Raw genomic sequence first — 5,622 nt, 5'->3', positions numbered from 1 at the left:
TAATTTTCATTTTCCAGTGCAGATCCTTTTGGTCTAAATTAATACTTTTACTGTCACAAAGTTCTTGAGTTTAAGAGTATTTCACATGTTGTTGTAGGTGACTGGACTGGGAAGACACTACTTGAAAATAGCAGTCTACATCTGGGCCCAGAGGATCCAAATCTGGAAATCAGCCCATTGTCTAGAATGCTACCTTTGCCATACTTGTTTCAGTCTAGGGTACTAGACATATCTATTTTTTTTTTTAGAGATCATCAAGATTTTTGTAACAGGGCTTATGGGGGCAGGGGTGGGGTGTGATGGGGAGATGAATGGGATGACAAAGAATGCCTTTAGAACTTCATTCAAAACACTATGCTCTGTCACTTACTAAGCATGACTAATGTTTGTGAGAGTATGCTGGAGGAGAATTCAGACATTTATGATTCCCAACTAAGACCATGAATTTGAAGGAGGCATGCTTCCTATCCAACTTCAGAAATGGAAGCAAATCAAGTAACAAATATGTTTTCATCCCTTTTTGTGGGCCCATCACTGAGCTAACTGCAAGGTATACTAAATAGAGACTAACTGTACTCCTTAGCCTTAAATAATTATTCTAATTACATAAAAATACAAAAGGAAGAATTGTCACAGTCTAAAACATTTCATATTAGCTAGAGAGGCAATAGGAGACAAATTGTAAAAAATTAACTGGTTCTGGAACAAAGAGGTTTTATAGAAGAAACATACTTGGTGACGTTCCTTGATGGAGGAGAAGGGCGGGGAGGGGAATGCGTAGGAGATAGGAGAAGCAAGTCCGCAGCACTAACAAACCCATTCCTGGACTTGTGCACATCCTTGAGCTTCAGCCCAGCTTTTGCAGGCAGCAGTGACCCTGTATTTCGATTGTTAATGCCATGATACCCCTATATAGAAGAAATTCTATGACTGCTCTCTTAAAACTGTTTCTGATATTCAGTTCCTTCCTAATTTCATTTTACTTTATCCTCTTGGCTATTTGTCCTCCTTGAGAAGAAAGAGTCTGGGAGAGAGAGACATGGTCTTTGGCTTCAAGATTTGCATGTATAATTTTCTGAGCTAGCTTTTCTCAGGAGGAGTTATTCCTTTTGTCTGTAAGTGTCCCCAAATCTTTATGAAATAAGATACTAATCGCGGCGAAGATGCTAGTGCTCACCAGCACCTTTATTCTCTTCTTTATCCTGAGCCCCCAGGTAGACCACACTTTCTAGGCTCCCTTGCAGATAGGTGTAGCCATGTGAGAGTTCTGGGAAATGGCAAGCAGAAATGATGGGACCATTTTCAGACTGACACATAGCGAACCTCCCATGTGCAATTCTCTAAGCTCTTGGCTGATTAGAGAGGACTCTGGGATACCAAAAGAGAATGGAGCCTCTGGTGGGAAGGACCCTGGGCCCCTAAACTGTGGGTATAAGACAGAGCCTTCCCTTCCTCCCAGTGCCTCATATTGGACTGTGATGTGATGTGAGCTACAAATAACTCTGATTGCATTAGCTGAATCTGAAGTTGGTTGCTCATTGATTCATTTAACATATATTATTGGATAACTTCTCATGTTCAATACCATAATCGTACTGATTTTCCAAAGCAATGTCACTATCAATTTAAAGCACATGAATAAATTTATTACAACAGAGCACAGCCATTTTGGACAAATGTTTAAAAAACTTTTTATTTAGAAGAATTTCAAGATAACACTTGTGAGAACAGCACAAAGAACACCTGTATGCTCTTCACCCACATTCACCTACATTTTGTTTCATTGGCTTCATCTCTTGTTCTTTCTTCACATATACACATATTTTTCATACTTTTCTGAACCTGATCACTGTCTAAAAACAAGGACACTCACCTACACAACAGCAGTACAGTTGTCAAACTAAAGAGAATTTCTCACGTCTATTCAATCCATTGTCTGTATTCCAGTTTATGAATTGACCCCAACCTGTCCTTCATAACATTTTTTTCTCACTTATAGAGTAGCCCAGTCTAGGAGCATGCACTGATTTTAATGGTTGTATCTTTTTAGTCTCCCTTAATCTTTGTCTTTACCTTTAATTTCTGTCTTTTATGACACTGACATTTTAAAAGAATACAGTTCCCTTTCTAATAGAATGTTTTTCATTTTGGCTTTGTCTCATTTGTCATCATTGGAGCTGGGATATGGAATCTTTTTAAAAATCTTTTTATTGAAGTACAATATGCAAACATTTTGAACCAAAACTTTGATAGCTCATTGAACAAGGGTGAGGGATTGAGGTATCCGATTGTAGTTGTTTCATTGCTAGGTTATGAGGTAGATGCAGTTTCTTCTTCTTTTAAAAAATTTTTAAAAACCAGAACATTTATTGCATGACTAATCATTGAAATTCTTAAGATGAACTGGATGCTGCAACAGTTGTCTTCTTGGGTTTAGGTGTTGTTCTTTCCTGGAATCTATGGCTGAATCTGCGGTACCCAATTTTTAGGTGCCTCACTTCAGCAGTCCCAGTGGTATTTTGTCTTTTAGACTTGACACTCGAGTTATACTTCCTCTTGGACTTGGCAGAATAGCCACATTTGCCACATGTCACTTCTGAAGGTGGTGGGCCTTAGGCCCACAGCAGGGACACAATATGTGCATCTTATTGTGGGGCTTTCCAAACTATGACATTCCCTTTGTCATCTCGCTTCTGTGGCTAAGACCAAAGAGCAGTAGATGCAATTTCTTGTTTTCTTTTTAATTTTTCCATAAGTTATTGGGGTACAGGTGGTGTTTGGTTATATGAGTAAGTTCTTTAGTGAGATTTTGATGCACCCATTACTTGAGTAGTATACATTGCACCCAATTCGTGGTCTTTTATCCCTCATCCCCTTCCCACTCTTTCCCCCTGAGTCCCCAAATTCCATCATGTCATTCTTATGCCTTTGCATCATCATAACTTAGCTCCCACATATCAGTGAGAACATATGATGTTTGGTTTTCCATTCCCGAGTTAGTTCACTTAGAATAATAATACTCAATCTCATCCAGGTCTCTGCAAATGCCATTAATTCATTCCTTTTTATGGCTGAGTAGTATTCCACTGTATAAATATATCAAAGTTTCTTTATCTGCTCGTTGATTGATAGGCATTTGGGTTGGTTCCACAATTTTGCAATTGCAAATTGTGCTGCTATAAATATGCATTGCAAGTATCTTTTTTGTATAATGACTTCTTTTCCTCAGGATAGATATCCAGTAGTGGGATTGCTGGATCAAATGGTAGTTCTACTTTTAGTTCTTTAAGGAATCTCCACACTATTTTCCATAGTGGCTGTGCTATACTTTACGTTCCCACTTGCAGTGTAGAAGTTCTCTGTTCACCACATCCATGCCAACATCTACTGTTTTTTTTTTTTTAATGGCCATTCTTGCTGGAGTAAGGTGGTATCCCATTGTGGTTTTGATTTGCATTTCCCTGATCATTAGTGATATTGAGCATTTTTTCATATATTTGTTGGCCATTTGTATATCTTCTTCTTTTTTTTAATTTATTTTTATTTTTATTTATTTATTTTTTTGAGATGGAGTCTTGCTCTGTCACCCAGGCTGGAGTGCAGTGGCGCGATCTGGGCTCACTACAAGCTCCGCCTCCTGGGTTCACACCATTCTCTTGCCTCAGCCTCCCGAGTACCTGAGACTACAGGCACCTGCCACCACGCCCGGCTAAGTTTTTGTATTTTTAGTAGAGACGGGGTTTTACCGTGTTAGCCAGGATGGTCTCGATCTCCTGACCTCATGATCTACCCGCCTTGGCCTCTCAAAGTGCTGGGATTACAGGCGTGAGCCACCACATCCGGCCTGTATATCTTCTTTTGAGAATTGTCTATTCATGTCCTTAGCCCACTTTTTGATGGGACTGTTTGTTTTTTTCTTACTGATTTGTTTGAGTTTCTTATAGATTCTGCATATTAGTCCTTTGTCAGATGTATAGATTGTGAAGATCTTCTCCCACTCTGTGGGTTGTCTATGTACTCTGCTGATTGTTCCTTTTGCTGTGCAAAAGCTCTTTAGTTTAATTAAGTTCCAACTATTTATCTTTGTTTTTATTGCTTTTACTTTTGGGTTCTTGGTCATGAAATCCTTGCCTAAGCCAATGTCTAGAAGGGTTTTCCAATATTATCTTGTAGAATTTTTATAGTTTCATGTTTTAGATTTAAGTCCTTAATCCATCTTGAGTTGAGGATCCAGTTTCATTCTCCTACACATGGCTAGCCAATTATCCCAGCACCATTTGTTGAAAAGGGTGTCCTTTCCCCACTTTATGTTTTTGTTTGCTTTGTGGAAGGTCAGTTGGCTGTGTTTGAGTTTATTTCTGGGTTCTCTATTCTGTTCCATTGGTCTATGTGCCTATTTTTAGACCAGTACCATGCTGTTTTGGTGACTATGGGCTTACAGTATAGTTTGAAATCAGGTAGTGTGATGCCTCCAGATTTGTTCTTTTTGCCTAGTGTTGCTTTGGCTATGAGGGCCTTTTTTGGTTCCATATGAATTTTAGAATTGTTTTTTTCTAATTCTGTGAAGAATGATGGTGGTATTTTGATGGGGATTGTGTTGAATTTGTAAACTGCTTTTGGCAGTATGGTCATTTTCACACTGTTGATTTTATCCATCTATGAGCATGGGATATATTTCCATTTGTTTGCGTTGTCTGTGATTTCTTTCAGCAGTGTTTTGAATTTTTCCTTGTAGAAGTCTTTCACCTCATTGGTTAGGTAGATTCCCAAGTATTTTTTTTTTCAGCTATTGCAAAAGGGGTTGAATTCTTGATTTGATTCTCCATTTGGTTTGTGTTGGTGTATAGAAGAGCTACTGATTTGTGTATGTTAATTTTGTATTCAGAAACTTTGCTGAATTATTTTATCAGTTCTAGGAACTTTTTGGAGGAGTCTTTAATGTTTTCTAGGTAAATGATCATACTGTCAGCAAACAGTGACAGTTTGACTTCCTCTTTACTGATTTGGATGCCCTTTATTTCTTTCTCTTGTCTGATTGCTCTGGCTAGGATTTCCAGTACTGTGTTGAAGAGGAGTGGTGAGTGAGAGTGGACATCCTTGTCTTGTTCCAGTTCTCAGAGGGAATCCTTTCAACTTTTCCCCATTCAGTATTATGTTGGCTGTGGGTTTGTCATAGATGGCTTTTATTATATTTAGGTATGTCCCTTGTATGCTGATTTTGCTGAGAGTTTTAATCATAAAGCGATGCTGGATTTTGTGCAATGCTTTTTCTGCATCTATTGAGATGACTATGTGATTTTTGTTTTTAATTTTGTGTGGCGTATCACATTTATTGACTTGCGTATGTTAAACCATTCCTGTTTCTCTGGTATGAAACCCACTTGATCATGGTGGATTATCTTTCTGATATGTTGTTGGGTTCAGTTAACTAGTATTTAGTTAAGGATTTTAACATCTAAGTTCATCAAGGATATTGGTCTGTAGTTTTCTTTTTGGTTATGTCCTTTCCTGGTTTTGGTATTAGGGTTATGCTGGCTTCATAGAATGAATTCGGGTGGGTTTCTTCTTTCTTTATCTTGTGGAATAGTGTCAACAGGACTGGAACCAACTCTTCTTTGAATG

General features: G+C 38.3%; 1 pseudogene; it reads right to left on the bottom strand.

Moving 5' to 3' along the window:
* Positions 1-2,393: 2,393 nt before the first annotated feature.
* On the bottom strand, positions 2,394-2,686 carry LOC129482856 (large ribosomal subunit protein eL37-like; annotated as a pseudogene).
* Positions 2,687-5,622: the final 2,936 nt, after the last annotated feature.

The sequence above is a fragment of the Symphalangus syndactylus genome, chromosome 5 (genome assembly GCF_028878055.3).
Source record: "Symphalangus syndactylus isolate Jambi chromosome 5, NHGRI_mSymSyn1-v2.1_pri, whole genome shotgun sequence".
NCBI lineage: Eukaryota > Metazoa > Chordata > Mammalia > Primates > Hylobatidae > Symphalangus > Symphalangus syndactylus.
Note: the sequence above shows the minus strand (reverse complement) of the source record. Positions and strands in the feature narration are given on the sequence as shown.